General features: G+C 52.6%; 1 protein-coding gene across 2 annotated transcripts in view; it reads left to right on the top strand.

Annotated features, from left to right (window-relative positions):
- Positions 1 to 334: 334 nt before the first annotated feature.
- The window catches only part of SEMA5B (semaphorin 5B), a 118,674-nt gene continuing 94,034 nt past the window's right edge, over positions 335 to 24,974 (top strand). For both annotated transcript variants that reach the window (XM_033856359.2, XM_073804168.1), the window contains exon 1: positions 335 to 779. The gene's annotated coding sequence lies outside the window, so the exon portion shown is untranslated. The remainder of the gene's footprint in view (positions 780 to 24,974) is intronic.

The raw sequence follows: 24,974 nt of genomic DNA on the forward strand, positions 1-24,974 counted from the left end.
GATAGGGCTGGGGCACTGGAGAGCCGAGGGGAAGGGAGAATTTCCTCGGGCCCCAGCGGTTGGGTAGGCAGGATTCTGGTGCGCTGACGCCCCGGCAGAAAGCCGGGTTCGAGACGGGGCTTGCCGAGGACGGTAAGGCAGGACGTGGCAAAAAGGCAGCAAGTGCTCGAGGGACCTGGGTCTCGCCGCTCGAACGGCGGCTGCGGGGCGGGACTTCTGTCTACCCTCCGTGTAAACACACTTGGCAAGCCAAGGGCGGGATTCGGACCAAGCCCGGGGACGCGGAGGTGCAGGGCGCCCCCTCGCGCTCCTCCGCGCGCCACGAGTTGGCGGGTGGCGCGCCAGCCGCGGCAGGTCCTCTCCAGCACCCTCCTCCTTTTCTCTCCCGCTCCCTTCCCTCTCTCCGCTCGCTCCCAACTCCTCCCCCACCTCTTCTCCCTCCCTCCTTCGGCCCCCTCATCTTCTCCTCCCCGCTCTCAGCCGCGCGCCTGGTCGGGAGCTAGTTGGAGCGCGAGGGCTGCCGCCTGAGCCCAGCTCCGCTGAGCCGGGCGGGTCGGCGGCGCGTCCGGCGGCTGCTGGCGGAACCCGAGGGTGGCGGGCGCGGGCCCGGGTCGCGTCTGCACTGGAGCGGCAAGTGAGGGCCGGGGGCCGTTCTTGCGCGGCCGCCCCATTCCCAGACCGGCCGCCAGCCCTCCTGGGTCGCCTTCGCCGCTCCCCGCCGCCGGGAGCCGGGAGTCGGGAGCCGCTTGGAACCGGGCACCTGCGCCCGCAGCCCGGAGGTGAGTCCCGGGAGCACAGGACGCTTCCCCTGCGCGGGCTGGGCTGCAAGTTGCAAACTTCAGCAACTCGGGTGGGTAGAGGGGTAGGGGCCCGGGGCCGCTGGCAAGTTGGAACCAGGTGGCGGAGGCTGCGGGCAGAGAGGAGGGAGTCCCCGCGCTTCCACGCCGCCCTCTGCCACCTCAGCTTGGGCTCCCTTCGTGCTGCCGCGTTCCCGCCGTCAGCCGGCTCCGGGTCCGGGCTGCATGGGGCCCTGGCCCGGCCGCTGTCGGTGCGTCTGGGCTGCACGCCGCGAAGGGGACCTAGGGCCGGGCCTGGAGGAGGGGACGGACGGTTGAAAGGCTGGGAGAGAGCCGGGCTGAGGCGCCGAGGGTGGCGCCGAGATGGAGGCTCCGAGAGGGCGGACGAGTAAACCCGGTGGAGGCAGAGCGCAGGCGGCGAGGCGCGTGGGAACGCGTGGCCCGCCCGGAGTGTGAAATCTCGCGCTCGGGGACGTCCCTGCTGCGCCGCCGCCTGCGGGGGTCCCCACCGGATTCTTCCCAGACCCCCTGCCCTGGCGGGGCCCTGCGGAGCCCAAACTCTGCCCCGCCAGGCCCCAGATGCAGCCGTCCCGGAGCCCGGCGCTCCCGCCTCGGCGGGCGGAGAGGGGCGCGGCGGCGGGAACGCGGGATGCGAACGGCGCTTTCCTGATTTATTTTTCTCATGGTAATTTGTCTTTGTGGTTGGGCTGCCCATTCACTTTCCGCTCACGTCTTGCGGGAGATCCAGTGAGGAGGGAGGGAGCGGGGGGCGCTCCGGCACAGGGAGAGATGGAGACAGGAGAGGGGATGGGGATCCGAGCCGGTCGGGAGCCGAGAGGGAAGTGGGCGTAGGACCCGCAGAGGATGAAGGCGAGGCTGAGGACACCCGGACGAGCGGAGCCGCGGGCGGGCGGCGGAGGGAGGACAGAGCCGGCCCCTTCTCGAGCGCAAAGTTTAAACAACCAGGAGGAGCCACCTGAAGCGCCCTCCTTGCCTCCTCCCCTTCCCTCGGTGCCCAGTCCTCGGGTTATTCCCCCTGCTCCGCCGCGCCGGGCTGCAGTGGGCCCCGAGTTGGGAGGAGGAAAGGTAACTGCCCTACTCTGCCCCCACCCCTGCGATCCTCTCCAGGTATTCCGCGGTGGTGATGAGAGCAGCCGGAGCGGGGAAGGGCTGCCCGCCCTCGGGATACGCTCTTTCCCGGCCCCTTGACTGAGCGGAACTGGGATTGGGAGGTTGGAAGCTCGCCTGTGTCTAGACCCTACCACGATCCTACCTTCTCTGAGTCCAATCTCCTTCCACATTTCTCAGGCACCTCCACTCCCCCTCCCATCCCCACCACTTCGGCCTTATTCGGCTCCTTCGTCTGCGGCAGCGGCGTCTCCCTCCAGGCCCTTCTGGCCCGCCTCTGTCCTCCCCGCCTCTACTTTCCCTCATCTTTTAGCCTGTTCTCTTCCATTCCTTCTCATTTACCGCACTGCCCCCCCGCCCCAGTTCTTGCTGACCTTCAAAAGTGGGCTCTCACCTTTTCTGAACCAGGATAGATGACCTTGAGGAAGGGGAAGAGGGGAACTTGAGCCTGAGAACTGGACCTCACAACTAGGAAAAGGAGGACAGATTAAGAAGCAGCTTGGAAAAACCCGCCGGTACCCTGCCCCAAATCTAGATTACCAACCGAGGAGGAAGGGGGATAAAATATCAGAGAGAGAGAGAGGGAGTTTGCCACTTGATCACTCTATAGACTACAGATCTAGAAATTACAGTTTTAAGTGATCTAATCTCTATGTGTGCATGTTATCCTGTACTTTGGGGATTGATTGGAACATCCCACAGCCTGGTCCTACCTGTCACCTGCTGGCCCCCTACTCACCCTGACTCTCAGGGCCCACTAGGATTCTACTGTGAGATGATGAGTTCCTTGAGGTCAGGGGGCCATCTTATCTTATATAAATCTAGCACTTTACATTGATACAAGGTACCAGACTCAGAGGCGGGACTGGAACTCAGGTCTCCTGCCCCTCCCCACCCAGCCCAGTGGGTATAAACCAGTTTTATTCTTTACAAAAAAAGAAAAAAAAAATCCAACCATGACTTTTTGCTTCCCCTGATGTAGTAAAGCCTTATGCAGGGATTGGATGAGAAAAAACTGGAAGCTCACATAGGATGTTCAGGAATCCCAAGGGATATCCAGAAAGCCCTGATCCCTGAGTGTGGGTCTGAAAAGGGGAAGGGGAGCCCCAGCAAGGGGGCAGAGGGCTAGCAGACATTTAGAGAGGATCAGCCTGGCAAGGCTGTAGATTGGTGGATGCAGTGTGTACACTTGGGAAGAAGATGCTCTCGGGTCCAATTCTTTTGAACATTGATCATGATACTCCAGTTCTTAATCTTGGCCACCCTCCCCTATCCCACAGGGAAAGCCCAGAAGATATCAATTCAGGTCAATGCCATAGAGTCAACAAATTCACTACTTTCATTGAGGATTGAGGTGGTAGAATGGACACAGAAGGCAAAGGACAAGATCCCTGGTTAGAAGTGCATGTCTCCTTGTTATATAGCCTTAAAGGACTCATATATATAGTTTCAATGCCCCACCACCCACACCCCCAGCAGCTAGATGTTCCCCATGGTCCTCAAGTGTTGGCTCTATTACTGAGTGGACACAAGGTAAATAAGACCAACAGTGGGACTAAACTCACATGTTCACTATTTATCAAGCACCTATTATGTGCCAGGTACTAAAAGCTATGGCTGCAACAGTAGATAAGACATGTCTCTGATCTCCAGGATGGAGGTGAATCAGCGTGACTAGGAAAACACAATTACTAGCATTGCCTCTACTGCCGTGATAGAATTTATTGTGGATTTTTTTTTCCCATGTGGGTTTGTTCAGGTGACCTGACAGCTAATATGGAGTTGTCCAAAGGACTTGGGGTCTAGGGTTTGGGGGAGGGCTGAGACGGCTAGGATTCCACCACCTTAGCTCTTCCCTCAGCACCAAGTCCCCTCTCCATGCCTCAGATTCCTCACTCATCAAGTGGGGCTGAACACCTACATTGTACCTGTGGTGTGGACAGAGGCAAAGCCAGGTGCCTGAAGATCTGAGGAAGAGAACTATTGGGAGGGAGTATTTGGTTATTTATACATCAGTGTCTGAACCCCAGTGAGTCTTGGGATCATCCTTTGCCTCATCCAGTCACCTTGATCACTGGCCTGTCTTCATCACCTGGTGACTCTGTGTGTGTTTGTGTGTGTGTTGGAAATAATGAATGAGTTTTCTTCACATTCAGATCTTTGCATTTGAGTTTAGCCATCACTAAGTTGGTCTTAAATTTATGACAAAGCTTAACTAACTTGTCTTAAATGTATGACTAGAAGCCAAAGCAAGTGTCTTGACTAATGGAGTTTCATTGAATTGACTGAACTGAGCTCTTCTTTTAGAGCTTATGGGGGCAACACGTGGATTTCACTGGCATACTGCTGTATTTTTGTGGACCTCCCTCTCTCTGACTTTTGGTTTGATGACATCTGCCTTAGCTGAGGAGATGGCTCTCTGATGGGTAGTCTGGAAGGGGATCTTTATGTATGTCACTTTCTATCTCAGATGGAGGAATCTCCTCCAAGATTTTCTTTCTGAAAAAAACCACCCCTATAACCTGCTTAAATGCTAGAAAGTACCAGCTGGGAGCAGAGTTCTGAAAGGGAAGGGGGGTGCCAAACATTCTGTGGTTCTGCCATGTCTGCTTCCCTCCCTCTGCTTTAGTGAGCATGAGAGATGAAAACCAAACCTTGCAGAATGCACTCTTTAATCCTGACATTAGTCAGGGGCTCACCAATGAGCAGTGACTACACTTGGTACCTCCAGAGCGGGAAAAGGAAAAAAAGATGGCTTCCTATCCAATTTGCAGCTGGGAACAGTGGGGAAAGCAGGACGAGGGACCTGGGAGGGATGGTGACTGGGCATGGGAGAGTTTGACCTTGAGCACACTTCCCAACAGTTGGGCTTCGCATCCTCCTCCACTCTGACTTGAAACAGGAGAACAAGGATTCCCTTAGGCTTTCCCTGAGCTTTAAAGGCAATGCTGTGTGCTGAGTCCCACCGTGACACTTCCCTCATTGATCTGCGATTAATAAGGATGACTTAGGGCTTCCCTGGTGGCGCAGTGGTTGAGAGTCCGCCTGCCGATGCAGGGGACACGGGTTCGTGCCCCGGTCCGGGAAGATCCCACATGCCGCGGAGCGGCTGGGCCCGTGAGCCATGGCCGCTGAGCCTGCGCGTCCGGAGCCTGTGCTCCGCAATGGGAGAGGCCACAACAGTGAGAGGCCCGCATAACGCAAAAAAATAAAAAATAAAAAATAAGGATGACTTCATCAGACTTGCACCTGGAACTCGTTTGAATTTGAAGCCTTGTCCGTATCATCAGAATGTCTTTGCATTTGAACCAAGAATGTCTCTGGCCTGTTCTGTGATAGGAAGGGCTGGTACTGGAGGATGGCTGGTGACCATCTGTTCTGCTATCCCCTGAGGATCAAATTAGAGGAGATAGGTTTAAATTCCCCAAGGAGGAAGCTGGGTTAGAAACAAGGGAGGCTTCTCCATCTTGAATGGAGATTACCGTCACTTCTTGATTTTCCAGGAGTGGTTCATTTCTTTTTTTGTTAATTATTTGTGGGGAATATTTAGTCTCAGGCCAGTTTCTAGTTACAGCCAGCCCCACTGTTGGAAACCCACCTGATTGCCAGTATCTTCAGAAAGTGCATTGTCCTTTTAGCCTCCACCTGAGCCAAACATCATTAGGAAGGTAAACCTGCTATGTATCAGGTATATGTGTGTATGTAAATATACTCATAGACATTTACATATAAACACAGATACAGTGCATTGCAAAGCTATGTTACAGTTTGATCACCCAGTATCTTGAGTTACCTGCGGCACTGTTCTGCCGGAATTGACAGGAGGCTGCCTCTAGGGAAGCAACTTCAGGGAAATGGCGGGTAGGGTAGCAATTTAGATCCATCCCTACTTGCCATCCCCACTGGTCCACCTGAGCCAAAACTCCCTCCTTACTGCTCTAGTCATTGTCCTGAAGGCCCCCCAAGGAGCCCCGCTCTAAGGAGTACAAAAGAGCCTCAGTTGGCTCTTAATTATTCAGGGATAGGTGGATCCAGTGGGTAAAGCACCTGACTCAGGACTCTTATTTCCCTTCTTTTGGTGGCTTGAGTAACTTTATACCTGTAGTGAGAAGCTGGGGAGATCTTATCATTTAATACAAACTTTTGTTTCTAGCAGCCTCTTCCCTCTGCTCCTCTTTCCTCAAGGCACCTGAGGGAAACTAGGAGCCCTCCTGAGAGGCCTCATCCGCCCAAAGCAGACTGCCATTAAGGGTCACACCTTGCTCTGTTGGCTGGGGTGTGTTTCTGCCCAAAAGCAGGAGAGAGGAAAATACCACTAGCTCCGGCTTCTGCAGAGTCAGATCCCTGTAGATTTCCCAGCGTCTTGGTTTTCTTCCCTCTCCCTTTTGTAGAGCCACCTGCTCTTGATTTTATGGAGTCAGCTAGTAACCTGGGCCCCATCAAGGGTCTGAGCCAGGAGCAGTGTCCTTGTGGCAAAAGCTCCCAAACAGGTCGGCTCAAAGGAACCCTTCTGTGAATGTCCCCCAAGGCTGAGGGTCATTTTCCTGCATAGACCAGGTGCCTTGGGGCTATCTGCTCCCTTTTAGCATCTCTCTAGCTTCCATAGTGGGTCTCTCTTCACATGCTGGGCTCAGTCTAGAGAGCAAGGCTCAAGTGAACTCTGTATACAGGTAACAGTAGCTTGGTCCCACTCAACTCTAATTCACTGGCTCCTTCAGAACCACCTGGAACGCTTTGAAAAAATAGACGACCAGCCCGTTATTAAGTCAGAATCCCTGAGATTGGAGCCTGGGCATTGATTTTTTTTTTTTTTTTTTAGCTCCTAAAATGCAACCATGGTTGAGAGCCACTGACCTAAATCTTTCCTAGGTTCTACCTGGCCACACGCCAATGGCATGCAGATCCTCTTTGCCCTCAGCCCTTCACAACAGCCAGGTACCAGCTAGAGCTCCTGGCATTCAGATCATAGCTACTGTTTGTGTTCCTGTGTTCTGAATTTAATGACTTTTTATTATAAGCTGATTGTGGGAGCTTCCTTCTAGTGTAACTCCTTTGTGATCATTTTTTCCTTAAAAAGCATTTATAAAAGTAATGCATTCAGCATTTTGGGGTATTTCCTTCTAGATATGTAACAAAATTGTGATTGTACTGTGTTGTTTTGTAGCCAACCCTTTTCATTTAATCTCGTATTGTGATAATTTCCCCATGTCTTAAGTATTCTTCTCAAATGGGCTTTTCACTGGCTGCCCGGTATTTCATCTCATGGATGTGCTATAATTTATTTAACGAATCCTGTGTGGGCTGGACATCTAGACTGTAAACCACTTTTCACTGTTATAAATAATGCTGCAGTGAACATCCTTGTCTGTAAATCTTTGTGCCTATTGATGATTATTTCCTCAGAGCAGATTTCTAGAAGTGGAATATTTATGCTTCTTTTTAACATGGACCATTTAGACAACTTTTGACTGACTTCCTAGAGCAATAAAAAAACATTCATATTCACAGCTGGAAAAACAAACTATTTTTACTGAACTTTTCTGAGGCATCAGCCTGGCTTCTTCACCCTTATCTGAGCTGAAGGTCAGAATCCTTGACCTAGCCTTGTGCCTGGGCTCCACCTCCAGGTCAGTTCCACAGATTGCTGCCTCACCATTCAGGTGAGCTCCAAGTCTCTCCTGCCCCTAACCCACAGCATCTTTAGTTTCTTCTTAAACCTTCTTAGCATTTTCTTCTTCACACCTCCAGCCCCGGAACTCTCAGCGCTCAGCACTGCCTTCAAGCTACTGTTCCATAATGGCTGCTATTACTGAGCTATTATTATGTACCAGTCAGCTCAACTTATGCTTTATCTCTGTTAATCCTCATGTGCCTTATGTGCACATATTATTTTTGTCTCCACTTTCCACCAGAGGAAACAAAAAACTTGGGAGAGAAAACAATTTGCCCAAGGTCACACAGCTAATAAGTAGTAGAACTAGGATTTAAACCTAGACTGTCCGACTTCAGACCCTACAGACTTAACTGCTCCATATACTTTTCTCCGTTCTTGGCTTATGGTGTCAACAAGCTGTTCACAAATGCTCCATCAGCATCCCGTGTACGTATGCTGTGACTTTCTCCAGAAGGAGAAGGGCAGTTCTCACATACAAATCGCAGAAGAGTGGGGTTGCTATTCATCAAGTCTCCCTTTTCCTTTTGACCTCCTTGATTCTGTCCTCATGCCTCTCTCCAAGTACCCCACTCCAGAAAACATTTCTTGTCTCCTCACCGACCAGTTGCCAATATCCCAGCGTGTCTTACAGCTGAGAAGGTCCAAGTTATACCATACCCCTATTATAGCTTCCCCACCCATTTGGAAGAATTTGGATGCTACTTTCGCAGTATGGCTTATAAAGCTGTCAGGGAGGCAGGCATGCTGTAGTTATGATAGGGGGAGAGGCAGCCTGACTTCTGTTGGATGTCAAGTACTGCTTAAAGTGGAGGATTGGATTCACTTTAGCATTCTTGCCTCTGTAACCTTGTCATTGCCCAAAAGGTAGAGAAATAGCAGCCCAAACTGTCCTTCTGATTTGATTCGGACCATGACCAAGAACTAGGTGGTGACGTGACAGTGCTTAGATGACAGACACCACATCAGTCTGGCGTTAATGACGGCCAAGGAAAGAAACGACGTGCCCACAGACCTTCCCTAGTCTGTAAGAAGTCTGATTTGGGGAAGTATGATCGCATGATTAGGGATTCCAAAAGGGATGATGGTTTGTGACAGGCGAGATTCTGCAGAAGGAAGCTTCACGTTTTTATCCATGACTTGGGTGAAAGTGGAGTAAGCGAGCTTATCAGATTTGTTGATGCCAAGGCTGTGATGGGCATCGCCTATAAAAGACAGGGTATTCAAAATGATCTTGACAGACTGGAATGCTGGGTTTAAACCAACAGGATGAAATTTAACAGGGGCAGATGGGAAGTTGCATTTAGATAGCAAAAATTAATTACTCAAGTTCATGATGGGGGGGTGGGGGCTGACTTGATTAGGCTGCAGATCCTGAGAAAAACATCTGAGGGGTTTAATTGTACGCAGGCTTCATGGGAGCCGACGGGGTGATGGGATTGCTCAGAACAGTACCATCTTAATGGGCACTAAGAGACGGGCAGGGTCCAAATTGGGTTCTCTCTGGTCATTATGTCCTCATTTCTGCACATGGATTTTAGAGAGGACCCTGGCCAACTCAGGCGTGATGAGTCGAGGGCATGCAGGGTCAGGAGGGGATTGGGAAACCCAGCCACAAAAGGCTTAGTGAAGGGAGCCCGTCTGTTTAGAGAGGGTGAAAATCCTGGCGGTCATGGTGGCTGACTGCAGAATAATAGGACTTCCCGTAGAAGAGAACACAGTTCATCAGCCTGGAAGAACCAGAAGACTCCAGAGTGGAAAGTACAGGAAGCTGGATTTGTTCACAGTCTGCATCTTCCCAACCAGATGGGTTCTAGCAAAGCAGCAACCAACTGGCAGTCCTGCCTGGAACGCCGTTGGGGAACTCCTGGCCCAGAGACGGAGGATCGACTGGCAGCATACCTCTGTCTCCCTGCGGCTCTGCGGCTGGAGGGTACCCATTTCCTTTCCTGAATACTGCAGAGCAGTGGTTCCCAATGTGAAGTCCCTGACCAGCAGCAACCACAGCACCTGGACCCTGTTAGGGATGCAACAGTTCTGGGGCCAACCTACTAATGCGGCAGCTCCCCGGTAGGGCCCAACAGCCTGCCCTTCAGCAAGCCCTCCAGGCCGTTCTGATGCGTGCTGAAGTTTGGGACACTGCTTTAGACCACCCTGGGTGGTTCTTTCTGTCGCTGGAGGCTTGTGGCACTACAGCCTGCAGTCCTCAGCTGGGGAAGCAGTGTGGAACCTTGGAAGGAGTGTGGGCTTGGGGATGAGACAGACTAGGGTTCAAACCCAGCTTGACTGGTTTTGTGTTGTGAGTTTTACATAAGTTCCTTTCCCTCTCTGAGCCTCCTTTTGGGGCTGGAAAACGAGGGAGGGCTAGTTTAAAAAAGGATTAAAGGAGGGCTTCCCTGGTGGCGCAGTGGTTGAGAGTCTGCCTGCCGATGCAGGGGACACGGGTTCGTGCCCTGGTCCGGGAAGATCCCACATGCCGCGGAGTGGCTGGGCCCGTGAGCCATGGCTGCTGAGCCTGCGCGTCCGGAGCCTGTGCTCCGCAACGGGAGAGGCCACAACAGTGAGAGGCCCGCGTACCGCAAAAAAAAAAAAAAAAGGCTTAAAGGAAGTGGCATAGCTCATGTAGATGCTGGCTGTTAGTGCCAGGTCATCTTCGGAGGGGTCTCATCAGCATCAGCTGCCTTTCCTCCAGAAGTCCATCTTCCCAGTGAGCTTACCTCGAGCCCCTCAGAGAGAAGGCTCCTCTGTATCCCCTACAGCGCCCACCAGCATGGGTCTCTCTCAAGTGAGGGGTCAGTTAACTCTTGGGCTGCCAGTTCCCTCCCTCCTGGACAATGGAGAGCCAGGGCCACTCTCCTTCCCACCCCTATCCAAGACCCCTATGCTTGAGAGCATGTGTGGGTGCATCCTTCCAGTGGACCCGGGTGTTGCCAAACTTGATCTCATGAGGTCTGTTAGTCTAGACTCTCTGCCTTCAGCATGCAACTTTATCTACTAAAGCCATCAATGAAAGGTCTTGGGGCCAAAACTTCTCATGGCAGCCTCTAACTTTAAGTAGTTAAGAAGCCTGAGTTGCTGGTGTCAGACAGGCAGGGAACGTGAGTGGGCCCTTCTTGGAGCTGGGAGATTCTGGGGTCACCTCTATAGGTCCCTTTCCGGTGACCAGCTGGTGGAGTCTTCAGTTCCTCAAAGACAAAGCTCATCTCCCCACAGGGTGGCCTAGTTGATTTTTTGGTCAACACGTCTGATAGAAAGTTCTTCTATTTCTCTGCAGTCTGTGTCTCTCCCCATGGGCTCCATCTCTTCCACATGTGGCTATTCCAGGCAAACCCAGTCACTCCCATTGCACAGCTTTTCAAACACTGGAGACCAGTTGCCTTCTACCTCCCCCATACTTCCATTAGTCCTTCTCTGACTTGTCTCTTCATCTCTGGGCATGGGACTCTGAACATCCTCTGACTTGTCTTAAGTTGAGGTCACCAGAACCAAGTCTGGTCCTCTGGGTGAGGCCCGGCCAGCACACCCTCATGGGTCGAGATACCATACCTTCCATTAACGCAGCCTCATATCTGCCCTGGCTGTTTTTAGAAGCACGTGGCCCTGCTGACTTTTGTTAAACGTAACAGTCAGTCAATACCTCCAGGTTTCTATACCACAGTCTGCGACTCAGCCCCATCTCCCAATTTTGTCTTTGCACTTGCATTCATTAGTGACGGCTGCCATAACAAAGTACTAAAACTGGGTGGCTTAAGCAACAGAAGTGAATTGTCTCATAGTCCTGGAGACTGGAAGTCCGAGGTCAAGGTGTTGGGAGTATCGGTTCCTTCTGAGGGCTGTGAGGGAGAATCTGTTCCACACCCCTCTCCTAGCTTCTGGTGGTTTCCCGGCAGTCTTTGGTGTTCCTTGTTTTATAGAAGCATCATTCTAATCTCTGTCTTCACCTTCACATGGCCTTGTCCCTGTGTGCCTGTCCGTCTCAAAATTTCCGCTTTTGTAAGGACACCAGTCATACTGGATTAGGGGCCCACGCTACTCCAATATGACTGCATCTTAACTCATTACATCTGCAACCACCCTGTTTCCAAATAAGGTAACGTGAGGTCCTGGGGGTTGAACATACGAGGTTTTCTGGGCGGGAGGGGCCATGGTTCCACCCATGACAGCGCTGTAGCTTTTTTGCTCTTATGTTTGGAACTCTACATTTCCCCCTCATTTATTTTATGTTGTCTGAATTCAGTCCGCCGCTCCAGCTGATTAAGATGTTTTGAATTCTGACATCCAGTGTATCTGCTGTTGCTCCCAGCTTCAAGTGCTTTTTGTATATTGATCCAAGGACTTGAGATGTGGAATGGGGTGGGATAGGTCAGAGCCCTACAGCACGCACCTGGACCCTTCCCTCCAAGAGGTCTTGAACCATTGGTAAGTACCCTTGTGTACTTACGATCGTGCAACCAGCTACATGTCCCACTAGTTCTGCCACCTTCTGCTTGCTTGCAACAATTTCACAGAGAGCTTGTCACATGTTTCAAGATCAGCTACACAGGTGAACCCTGTTTCCCTCATCTATCAGCTTGGTGGCCCTGTCAGCGGAGGAGCTGAGCTCTGCCTGACAGGACTTCTTTACTGAACACACATTGTCTGCCCGTGGTCTCAGCTGCCTTTCCCCAGTTCCACCACCCTGCCTTTATCATCTCTGCAGGAATTTTCTCAGGCGGCACCTGGACTTTCTCTCTCTGTGGTTTGCAAAAGCCACCGCAGACCCCTTTCTGGCAGTGAACCCCTCTAGTGCCTGCCCGGTCGCGCGGGAGCCACAGCTGCTCCGAGCCTCATTTGCACGTTCCCCGGGATGTGAGGCTGGGCCAAGTGGCCTGAACTCATTCGGAGCAGCTGGAGCTCTCACAGGCCTTTCGCCAGCCTCAGGCTGGGGAGCCTCCTGTGCCCGTGGCACCCTTCCATGGAACCCCACAGCCTGATGGTGAAGACGGAGAAGACATGAGCTGAAGACAGAAGTGCAGGGCCTGCTGGAGAAGCCCCCCAGTCTGGACACCACGTTAGTTCCCTTGCAGCGTTCTTCCCCCTTCCAGCTCCTCTTCCCCACATTGCTCTCATTCCTAAAGTCTCTCCTTCTCTTCTCTCTGTTGCTCTGTGACTCCGTGGGGGTAAGTGCATGGGCGAAAGTGAGGTGTGTGACCAAGGGGCTGACTGGCCGGGGGCAGGGGAGGGGTGCTGGGTGCCGGCTCTCCCATTCACTCGTAGGGTGACTCTGGGCAAAGTATTTCTCCTCTCTGAGGCTCAGCTTCCTCATCTGTGAAATGGCTATCATACCTACTTCAGAGTGCGGTCGTGGGGATTGAATTAAATGAGTTCCTTTTACTAAAGCAGGTCACCTGGTATAGTATCTGGGGCCTGAGAGTACCAAACAAACCGGTCCTTTTGCAGAGCGGACTGGCCAGCTGGAACCTGATGTGGAGGGTGGGAGGGAGGTGGGGTCACAGCCTGGGCCCTGCACGTGGGGATGGGGGCCAGGATGCAGTGAGGCCATTGGAATGGAGAAGAAGGAGTGAGCCTGAGAGAAATGGGGGAGGAAGAAGCCCCAGGACTGAGCAATTTGCAGAGAGGATGGAGGGTCGTGAGGATTTCCTAGAGTTTACTGAGAGCTTACGTTGTGCCAGGCCATTTAAAATGCTCTGGTATGAAAAAATAAATAAATAAAATAAAATAAAATAGAATGCTCTGGTATGCATCTTAACTCATGAAAGCCCTAAGAGTAGGTATGACTTTATCACCCCCGTTTACAGATGGGGTGACTGAGACGCGGCGATGTTAGGTAACTAGTAAACCAATCCCCAGGCTTCCAACCCAGGCAGGCTGCTGTCTCCCAGCTCGTCGTACTCTCCTCCGTCTGATGCACATGCTTTTCTATTCCCCCTTTCCCTTCATCCATCATGATGACCCCATCCCCGGTACCATGCTGCAGGATCCTCAGAGCATCTCCTCCTCACGATTGAGGGCGTGGGGCTCAAGCCTCTGCCCTTCTCTAAGGACACTTCTCAGGGCACCTTCCATGAGGTTCTAACTCACGTCCATGTCCGTTCTCCCCATTCCCACCATCAATCTGTAGAAGGGAGGATTTACGTTAGATACAGGGAAAGCTTCTCAAATACGAACTGCAGGAGAAATTACAACAGCTGATTGAAGGCGACTGTGGCATGACTTAGCTGGAGATCTTCAGGGCTAGGGTGGAGGGATGGAGGAGGAAGAGGATGCAGGGAGGTGGTGCGGCTGCTGTGTCCTGGACCACTGAGACCCACGGCTCCAGATGCAGGATGAGCGGCGGCGGGGTGCTCCTCCTGGCAAGATGGCTGCCCCTCCTCAGTAACCCGTGGCTTTAATTACACTTCACAGCCTGGTCCTGCTGGGAGAGAGGATTGCTCTGAGATTGTCCTACTGGGCTAAATGTCTGAAGCGCTTTCCGCTTCAGAAACTCCTCTCCTTGAGAGGGCAGGGCCAGGGAGGCTCTGCCCAGGTCTGGGACCTGGGTGGGTTAGGAACTGGGGGGACGGGCATGCCTGTGACTGTCCCCTGCTCTTTCCTGCCCTGGTCATCTATCTGGGGAAACCTTCGTGACTGAATTAAGCCTTCTGCTGGCAGTCTCGTGCTGTGGCCTCATGCAGGGGCTCTGATAGAGGGAAAAGGAGAGGGGGGCAGAAGGGCACACAGGGGAGAAAGCACAGGTAGCCCTAGGGGTGGATAAATGCCTCCAGCCCCAGGGATTAATTCTGGGGGGGGATCTTCTTTGTGTTCTCAAATACAGCTACCATGTGTGACGCCCCACCATGAACCGCTCTCTCGTTTCAGTACTCCTGGAGGCCCATAAGGGAGAGGTTAGCCCACAAGTTACACATGAGGAAAAGACCTCAGAGAGGTTAAGAAGCTTACCTAACACCCCACAACTCACAGAGGTGAGGTAACCGGGCCACAGTGAACCCACCTGATCATGGCCTTCTCCCAGTAGCTTGGAACCTGCCTACCGGGTCCTGGGGATCAGAAGTACCAGACAGAACCAGGGAGCTGCGTTTGGTGGTAGAGGGGAGGTTGGAAACGAGGGGGTTCAAGCATTTGGGGTATGCAGTGTTTTTCTGCTAGAACGTTGTCCATAAGTGCTGTCACTGCTGGGAGGCCCAGGGCTCTGGGTTTCTCTGGGTCATTCTGTGTCCTGCAGAGGTGATGGTGAGGCTTTTATGGGAAGCCGTCCTACCCTTCCATAGCATGGCTGTGGTCTCTCTCCCCTCCTCCCCAGTGCTTTCTCTCTCTCTCTCTCTCTCTCTTTCTCTCTCTCTGTCCCTCCCTCCCTCCTTCCCTCCCTCCCTTCCTTCCCAGGCTGGCCCTCTCCTGTGACCTCCGTAGGGCAGCAGCCTGGATGTCTTCCTGAGCCCTCTAGTGACTGCTCCCTGGCCTGCACTTCTGTCAGAAGCCTGTGTCCTGGGTGCTTTCTGAGACTCCAGGATGGAACTTTCGGTCACAGGCGGTGTGTGCATGTGTGTATTGGTGGTGGGGAAGGGTTCATTCCACAGAGGCCTGAGGCAGAGTCTGCCACGCTACGGAGGCCCCACCTCCCATGCCAGTGTGAATTCAGAGTCTCACTCTTCTTGCCCGAACTCCAGACTTCATCTCCTATCTTCCCATGTGCACAGGGCATCTGGGTAAATCAATGCCCAGGGTGAGCCCCAGATGTCCCACCGTCCCCCGTGTTGGACCCATACAGCACTGTGCTTCCTCATGTGTGGCAAGGAGGCTGGACTGGGGCAACCACATCTTGGATGCTCAGTGTGCCTGACATTCTGCTCTCTAAACACATGTTCCCTGATCCGCAGAGGACCAGCCCAAGACTTGTTCCCTCACGTTATGGCTGGGGAAACTGAGGCTCTGGTAGTTAAGTAACTGGCCCCAGGTCACACTCTATCTCACTGGCTCTCTCAGTTCCCTTGCAGCCCTGACAGGTGAGGGCTTGCAGGAGGAAGGGGCTCAGCAGCTCAGTCAAGGGGCTTACTAACCACCCCCTCACCCCACTTCTGTGCTTTCAACAATGGCCCTTGGGCCTGTACACTTGAGGGTAGGCTCCCAGGACTGGCTGTCCATGTGAATGGTGCCCCTGCCCCCCATCTTCGAGGGAGTCTCCTCAGTGACAGCCCCAGACTGTCTGGGCTGCACAGCCCAGATGTTCAGCCCAAGTCACACCCCATATTTGTCTTAGAGGTTTGGAGTAGTGAGGCTGGCGAGGGGATTTGGAGAGGCTCGCATCTCAGAAGCTCTGATAGAAATCAAGCTCTACTCACCGCAGGTCTCAGATTTTATCTGTGTTGAGGAGACCTGTTTCATGCGTCTGACACAACCTGGCACCCTTCATGAAGGTGTGAAGGTCGACGGGAGGGAGGCTGGACTTTAGACTGCAGGGTGGCCTGCATGTGTGGATGGTCCATCCTTCGAGGCATCAGAGAGACCAACGGTTCTCCTGTTGGGCTTGCTCTGATAGGACTGCGCCAGAATTCTTCCTGGTCCTCAATTCAAAGCCTTGTTTACGTCGTGAGTGGAGATGTTTGCAGTGAACTGGAGACTCACAGGGCTTAGAAGGACCTGGGATGGCATTTAGTGCAGAGGCAGCGGGAGCTGCCACGGTTCTGGAGTTTCAGCCGTGCCACACTGTGAATTCGGCTTCATGGCCGAGCTGGTCCTTCTCATTGAGTGACAATGGACTCCTCTGGGTGTGGGGAGGTCACAGTCATTCTCAGGATTTTGAAGAGACAGGCCTCTAGTATTCTCATTATCTGGTGATAATAGTTACACTTCCAAGTGAGAGGTGAGAAACCAGGGATACCTGGCCTTGATCAGGTGGGGGTGCTGAGAGGTGAGGAAATGGCAGCATCTCTGTGTTACGATCCACCCCACGTGTGTGTCCATGTGCAACGGGGAAAAGCCGGTGTGGGAAAGAGAGCAGAGGCTGGCGGCGGTGCCCAAGATCGAGCTGGTCTGCGGCGTTGCCCGCTCGGTCCTCTGGGCTCTAACAGCTCTCACCGTAGTGGAACACAGGGACCTTCCTCGAGTTCACAGACTCGACCCCTTGGATAAGGGTGTGTGACGCACAGCTCTTGCCTTCAGGGAGGTAACAGACCCTGGGGGAGGCAAGATGCTGGTTAGTCCCGTAGTCTAGGAGCTCCCAGCATTGGCCACAGCTCTGCCTGCCATGCCTGCAGGGGCCATTCCCTAGGAAGACTCTGGGCCGCTCACCAACTCTTTATAGTCTCAGTGATTCATCTTCACCTGCTCTGGGCTAAATGATGATGATGATACTGACAAAACCCATTTTTTAATGGAGTGCTTCACTGTTGTTCAAGAACAGTCACATCCTTATTTTCTTCTCCCAGCAACTGTGACTTCTTTTTACTGAACTCCATGCCAGACGCTGTTCTACTTGCTTTTTGTACGTTACCATATTTAATTCTTACACCAATAAAAATTTGGAATTTGGTACTGTTATACCCATTTTATAGATGAAGAAATTATCCAAAAAGAACATGTCCAAGGCCACACATCTACTAAGAGGCAGTTGCAAACCCTTGTGTCCAGTTCCAAAGTCTGTGCTCTGTCCCGTCACACTGCACAGCACCTGCTATCAGTGTGGGTGTCCTGGGAGACTCTGGCCACCATACCCTGGCCTTGAGCCCTGGAATTCTGGACTTGCTGAGTGCTCTCTCCTCACATCGAGCAGAGCTAGACACCTTGGGCACTTCCCTTTTTCCTCCAGGGTGAGCTCTGACTTTCCTCTCCAGACCTGTTTGGGGTTGGACTTGAAGTTGCCCACCCAGAGTGCCCACCATCAGCGGCTGTGGTCTCTCCCTTCCCTGGACATTTGGGGCACTCAGCGGGGGTGCTGTCCCTTCCCCTTCCTCCAGCATACTGGGGTGTTTTTTAAAAGGCAAGATTAGAACTCAGAAGGAGTTTCAGAAAGAGAGGGACACGGTGCTCCAGGGCTCCGGGTCAGCAAAACTTCTTGGTCCTCTCCAGCCTTGAGGTCAAGGTTACAGGGAAAGGAGCCCAAGCCATTCCCTTCTCACTCTGGGTTGTCCTGGCACTGGCCAGGGTGGCCACTGGGGGAGGCTATTACTGCCCGAATACCTGCTGCGCCATGCTTTTGTGGGAGGGCGCAAATTGGAGCTGGTAGCGCTCCCCTGGGGCCCTGACCCCTATTTCCCTTCGTTGTGCCCATTTTGAAAGGGGATGTATGGTTTAACGGTTCTCCTCCCTGGCAGCACATTAGAATCACCTGGCGATACTTTTCAAACTCCTGAAGCCCAGACCCTACCATCAAAGAGCGGTTCCATCTGTCCAGGTGGGGCCTGGGAATCCCTGGATTTTAGGGCTCCCAAGGTGACTCTCGGGGACAGCAGGGAGAGAGCCCAGGGGCACCTCTCTGCCTTGACTTTCAGCACTTGGTGCTGCCTGTGTCGCTTCAGCCCCATGATGCCTCCCTGCTGTGAGCTCCACTCCCAGGGCAGGGAGAGAGCCCAGTTAGTCTTGTGTCCTTTGCCCAGCCCAGCGCCTGACACCCAGGCCTCAGTCCCTGTGTGTTCAGTTGTTAATAAGGGAACTAAAGTCAGAAAACACCCTGGTTTCCCCTCCTGTGATTTCTCTTTCAAAGCATGGATGCTGCATGTTCTCAAAAATGGGTCCTGGATTTTCTATTCCCAGTGGGTGGCGAGGAGCAGGGTCCTGACCCCCTGCAGGGGTTCAAGTCACTGGTGAGTCTCAGTGGCTGGAAATGGAGCAGGGGACATGGGCAGAGTCTTTGTGGGGCTGCATTTTCTCTTTTTTTTCTTTTTTTGTGGTACTCTGGCCTCTCACTGTTGTGGCCTCTCCCGCTGCGGAGCACAGGCTCCGGACGTGCAGGCTCAGCGGCCATGGCTCAGGGGCCCAGCCGCTCCGCAGCACGTGGGATCTTCCCGGACCGGGGCACGAACCCACGTCCCCTGCATCGGCAGGCGGACTCTCAACCACTGCGCCACCAGGGAAGCCCCTGCATTCTCTCTTATTTTCTCTCTCTCTCACATATGATTATAAGTGTGAACAGAGGTGGTAAATCTGTAGATACAGGGGTGGGAGGTTGTGATGTATAAGGGTTGAGGGAACAAACGTCAGGCTCTGGGTTCATACCTCATCTGTTCCCAGGACGCTGGTCCTGCAGAAGAAGCTTGGATAATTGGAACCTGCAGAGATAACATGGGCCCTTCCCTTAGCCCGCAGTCCCGCTCTTACAGACATCTCTGCTGTGTGTTCTTCACCTTGGGGAAGTGAGGAAACGGGAAAGAAAGTCAGAGAAGTCTGTAAGCCTGCTCCGCACACTGGGAGCACCTCCCAGAGAGTGGAGAACGGAGTGTGGGCGCATTGATAGGCGTCCGGGTGAAAACTCCGTTTCATCTGGGGCTGAAATGCTGCACCTTGATTGCCTGCCAGCCACTCTGTCCATAGAGTGATCGCCCGGCCACCGGCCCGCATCTCCTGCAGCCTCCTTGAAAACTGGGTGGCACTGATGCAGTGGGCAGCTGTGGGAAGCTCGGGTGTCCTCTGCCCTGAGGTTTGAGCCACATCAAAGTCACACCTGCGGTTGGGGCCAGAGAGCTTCCCCACAGGCTGTCCCCACCCAAATTGCTGGGCCGTGGCAGGCCACCCACTCCAGCTGGAGGGTCTCAACCCGTACCACGGCTCCTGAACCCAGGGCCCAGGGAGACCCCCGCCCAGTGGGTCTACATCCCACCTGCCGCTGCAATGGCCACGCCTCTCTCCCCCAGTCTGTGAACAGGCCCAGTTCGGCCCTTCTCCAAATCCCTGCAACCAGGTTGGCCACTCTCTGCTTTTTCTCTCGTTTGCTGGGTTTTCGAATGTGTGGTCTCTGCCTGGGGCCTCTGTGTAACCTCCCTACCCAGTTCCCACCGTAGTCTCTTACACTCTGCCGCCGTCACTTTTCCCGAGTGGCTTTCTCTGCGGGCTTCTGGCGACTCAGTCCAGTGGCCAGTTCTCAGTGCTCGGCCCCTAGGATCCTCCACATTTCTCACACTCTGCCCTTCCCTGGCTTCCATCCTGCCCGCCTCCTCCCCCTTCTCGTGCTCTGCTCTGCTCTCCCTCAACCCTGTCCCCTCCCATTCTGATCCCACCCCCGCATCAGGGCCAGGATGAGCCCGCCTGATGCACGCGGCCCTTTCTCCTGGGCCCTGAGCGGTGGAGGACCTCAAACAATCCTTTAACACAGGGGTCCCCAACCCCTGGGCCATGGACCGGTACCAGTCCGTGGTCTGTTAGGATCTGGGCCTCACAGCAGGAGGCGAGCGGTGGGCCATCGAGCAAAGCTTCATCTGCAGCTCCCCAGCGCTCGTATCACCGCCTGAAGCATCCCCCACCTCTGCCCCACGCCCCATCCGTGGAAAAATTGTCTTCCACGATACCGGTCCTCTGGTGCCCAGAAGGTTGGGGACCGCTGCTTTAACAGATACCTACTGTGTGCCTACAGGGGCAGAATGCTCTTCCAGTGCTTGGGAGGGGGAAGAACTGACAAGACCTGCCCCTATGGAGTTTATTTTCTAAGCAGGGGAGACAGAGGAAAAACAATGAACAGAGTAGATCTTATAATGTGTGAGAAGTTGATAAACATGTGGTAGGTTGTTGTTTTACTATTAGCAGAACAGCAATTTGAATATATCCCCAAATATAGAGAACAATACCCGAATTCCCACGTATCCCTTACTTCGCTTCAACAGTCATCAATATTTTGCCCGTCTCGTTTCATCTATTCTCCCCCCAACTTTTGTTTATCCTGGCGTATTTTTAAATAAATCCCAGACATCACGCAATTTTATCTGTAGATACTTCAGTGTGCATCTCAACTGATTAAGATGTATTTTACATTGTATATAAACACAGTGCTATTGTCAAGCCTAAGCAAACGAACAGTAATTCTTCTGGGACTGTTTAAGTCTATTGTGTGGGGCAGTATTGCCTCACCAGGTGTTGGAAGCCCCTTGAGGGCGAGGATCATGATGATAAGAAAAAGCACCCAAAGCTTGGAAACAAGGCAAAAGGATGACCACATGTCCTGGTGACCTCCTACTGCAGCCTAACACGTCCCCCCAAAGGTTATTTAACTCTCTAGGGGGATGTACTTTTGCTTGACTTTCAATTTATTATTGATTAGGGGCCAGATTTTATGAGGTTAGATGTTAACATATAGACTGATAACACAGATCTTTAACCAGTAGAAGAGATGCAAATGATTTCTGTCCAGTAGAGCAGATAACTGCAAAAGTTATGGTTTCTTGCCCTGTAGGACATTAGCCAGTTTTGTTTCTACTTCACAAACTCATTTCTGCATGCCTCTCTTACTGATTATATAAACCCCTGTTCTTCAAAATCTTTTTGGAGCTAGGTTTACCATCCCTCATTAATGAATCAAGTTATGTAATGAGAGCATTTTGAAAACTACACTTTGACAGTAGCCTGTACATTTTCTTTATCTTTCCTTAGTTTAGTCCACTGCCTGGCACAGACTAGACATTTGTGAAATTAGATCGATACTTGACTTGGTGTCTTGTTATAAGGGGAAGAATCAAGGTTTTAAGTTGAGAAGTGCTGAGCAGATATCACGGAGCTCTGGCGTGAGGGTGAAGGTGCTCAAGGCTGGTGCCCCTGGAGAGTAAGGGGAGGGTCAGAGTCTGTGCATGGGGGACCATCCCCAGCGCACCTGTCTGCCCTCTGCTCCTGGGAGCAAAGCCCTGCTCCAGCCCTAACACTGAGTGGGAAGGAAGGAAGGGGCGAGAGCAAGACCTGTGTGTGTGTGTGTGTGTGTGTGTGTGTGTGTGTGTGTGTGTGTGTGGTGGGGATATATGTGCCCAAGAGGGTATGCTGGCTTGCCAACTTGCCCCCGTGCTCAGAAGGCAAGAGTAACATTGTGGGAGTGTTCTTTTATGTCTAAAAATTACCACCCTCTGATTCCTCATGCTTTTCTGGGTGGGGAGTTCTCCTTTATATCTCATCCCAATTATTCTATAACAGTTTAGGCTTGGGATGCAAAGGGAGGAATACCTGAAAGTGCAGCTGGGACTGTAGTGGCAGGGCTCATGTGTGGGGGAAAAGCAGTTCCCTTTTCATCTTCTGAGAGGCTGTGTTTCTGTCTGAGAACGGGGGTGGTGGTAGGGTTTTGTGCATGGAACAGAGCTGATGGGTGGGAGGGTAGGATTGTTCTGTGGGTTCCCAGGAGGGCTGCTCAGTGTGGAAGAAAAAGTCCTTGCTTCAATTAAAAATACTCAGTTGCCATCCTGGCTCTCTCAGCCTCCGACGTGCCTGTTCGTCCAGGAAACCAAAGCAACGAGGAGTTAGAGGAAGGCCTTGCCCTCCAAGGCCCTACTCCAAGCTTCCAAATCTCCCAGTCTCAGCGTTCAGTGTGGCACCAGCCAGGACAAGCAAGCACCTTAGAGGGTTGTTAACCAAAAGGGATTTTCGGTTCAGTTTAAAGGTTGGATGTGTTCAATATTTTATTTAATTTAGGCGCAGAAAAGTTTTAATAACATCCTTTTCTATTTGGAGCCAGAGTAACGTTTAAGAGTGACCCGTCTAATCAGGGGCGGAGGGGCATCGTTAGTCCCTGGAGACCGGAGGGTGGCAGGAGAGGGGGGCATTTCTTCTCTCCCTGACTTTCTTCATTTTCCCGTCCTCCTTTGTTTCCCCCTCCTCATTCAGTTTGTGTAGCAGCACCCCCTGCCATTCCTCAGGAGACATTTGCCAGCACCAGACACTGGGGACACAAAGATGAATGGGACACTTTTCCCAGCTGGAGGTGCTCCAAGCCCAGTGGACCGTGAACTGTGGATCCATGAAGTGGATCCTTCACGAGTGAACAGTGCGTTCTGACTGACGGGGCACATTCACATTTTGTTGTATGTTCAAAGCCTCACAAGAACTGGGGAGACTGAGCCTAGACAAGCCTTTTCCATCCCAGAAGAGGGAGCTGAGGCTCAGAGAGGTTGCCCGCCATCTCCAAGGTCACACAGACGGTGCTGGGTGGAGCCAGGACCGGAAGAGCCCTTTTGGGAAATGGTCAAGCCCATCACCTCTGGCCACACAGGGGCTGGTAACTGAGGGTCACGGGAGTTGAGGAGGTGGAGACAGAGTGTCAAAGAAGCTAAGGCCAGCTTACAGGAGGTGGTGACTTCTGCGGGGCAGGGCAGGCTCCCGGGACCAAGGTCTCCCTGGCTGGAGTGTTTCAAGTCAGGACACTGCTCTCTCCCTTGTCCGGAAGAAGGTGAGGAGCGTCAATTCCACTGACCAAGGAGTCCTGAGTCTCTATTCTACCTCCCATCCTCCACCTTCAGCCAGTTGCAGTGAGACAGTCTGGGGCCAGACATAACATGAAGAACATCTAGGAGAGAGACAGGATGGAATGGGGAGTCAATCACAAAAAGAACGTGTGGGGCTTTCCTGGTGGCTCAGTGGTTGAGAGTCCGCCTGCCGATGCAGGGGATGCGGGTTCGTACCCCGGTCCGGGAGGATCCCACGTGCCGCGGAGCGGCTGGGCCCGTGAGCCATGGCAGCTGAGCCTGCGCGTCCGGAGCCTGTGCTCCGCAATGGGAGAGGCCACAACAGTGAGAGGCCCGCGTACCGCAAAAAAAAAAAAAAAAAAGAACGTGTGAAGTAGAAGCTGGCAGTGGTGTCGTTTAATAGGTGACAGAGAAAGTCCTTCCTGGCTGGGGAGGGACTGTGTCTGTCAAGCCATTATTGCCCGCCCCCCCCAGACCCTGATGCTGTCGTCTGGGGTAGGGGTAGAAGGCTCTGGGCAGGAAGAAGTTGAGTAGCGAGCAGTTGGGTCTGAGAGGCGGATTGGTTGTGGTCTTGCTGGGCGGCACGTGACCTGTGCTTTGTTGCTGGGGTGGTGGCGGCAGGGTGGTGCTTGTCCCCGGCTAGGGTGAGCGCCCAGAGCTTCCGCTGTTTCTGGTGTTCCATGCTGGGCTTCCTGAAGGCAGGCAAGTGTACAAGACACACCCTCTGAAAGGTCCAAGAGGCCTGGCTCTCGCATCCGGAGGGCTTTTCTTGCGGGACATGGCTGGATTCTCAGAGAGGGAGTGAGAGGTTTGGTCTGACTGATCATCAGATTTTCTGTGGGAACGTTCTGGAAAGAATCTGGGCCACGCCTGTGAGATTCTGATTTGCTGGGTCTAGGTGGGGCTGGGAATCTGAATATTTGTTCTAGGAGAGCACCAGCCTAACAGAAATACCTGCTACAGTATTTGTGGCAATCAGCCACTCAGTCCCGAGATGAGGGGCAATCAATTTCCATCAGCGTGTAGGAGCCTGGGGGGTAGGGGGGAGGCCAGCCGTGACACCTCACTGCATGCGGTGTGTCATATTTGCAGTCTACACGCTCAATCTCTGCTCTTCAGAGAAGCTGGGGTGGGTCATTCCAAATTTCAGAGTTTTCTAGCTAGTGTAAGATTTGTCCCTTTAAGCAACAACACTTAAAAATGGTCAGCCACTGGGTTTGCGATCCTCTATAAAACGTATTATGTGTGTCTCTGCCTTTTTAAACAGAGTCACGCAAGCACAAATGTAACCTTTTCTTGATGTCCCAGGGCTATGTTAGGAGCCTTAATTAATGTACTGGGCTATAATTCAGTGGGGCTTATGGGACGATTTGCTTATACCAAATGGCCCCCTGAGGTTTTGTGTTTTTGTGCCCGCTTTTGAGTTTTTCCAGCTGTGCTTCTTGCTGACTGATATCACGTTTTGCTAGACAAAATGTACCTGCCTAAAGCAAATTTCACTTTTAATTTGCATTCATTATATAGGCTTGGAAAAACGGAAAATGAAAACTAAAGTCCTTATAACCAAGTAGGGCACCTTGTAGTTAATTCGTGGTTAACCCTCCCTGAGTAGCAGCAATGAAATTTGGGTTTGACCTCAGCCCAAGGAAGTGGCCTGATGGGTTTAAGGGGACACTGTCTTCCCTTGTCAGTGGTTGAGTCATAAATGGAAACGACCAAATTTTGACTAATGGGAGTTGAAGAGAGGTTCTCAGCTGATTTCTGGGAAAGTTCTTCCTCTCTAGCAACAGAGCCCCACAAGAAGCCATTCTCCTCGTGGGTGTAAATGAGAAGACACACAGCTGATTGCTCCGCAGCTGAATTATAACTTCCAGAACTTTCTTACTGGGGATGGCAGAGGGATGTAGAATTACAGAGGCTGGCAGAGTGGAGAGATGGAAGGAACCGTGAACTGGATGGTTTCTTTGAACCTCTGAACTTCCTCTCACGAATTATTATATTTTCTTGGGTTTAAGCCCC

The sequence above is a fragment of the Tursiops truncatus genome, chromosome 4 (genome assembly GCF_011762595.2).
Source record: "Tursiops truncatus isolate mTurTru1 chromosome 4, mTurTru1.mat.Y, whole genome shotgun sequence".
NCBI lineage: Eukaryota > Metazoa > Chordata > Mammalia > Artiodactyla > Delphinidae > Tursiops > Tursiops truncatus.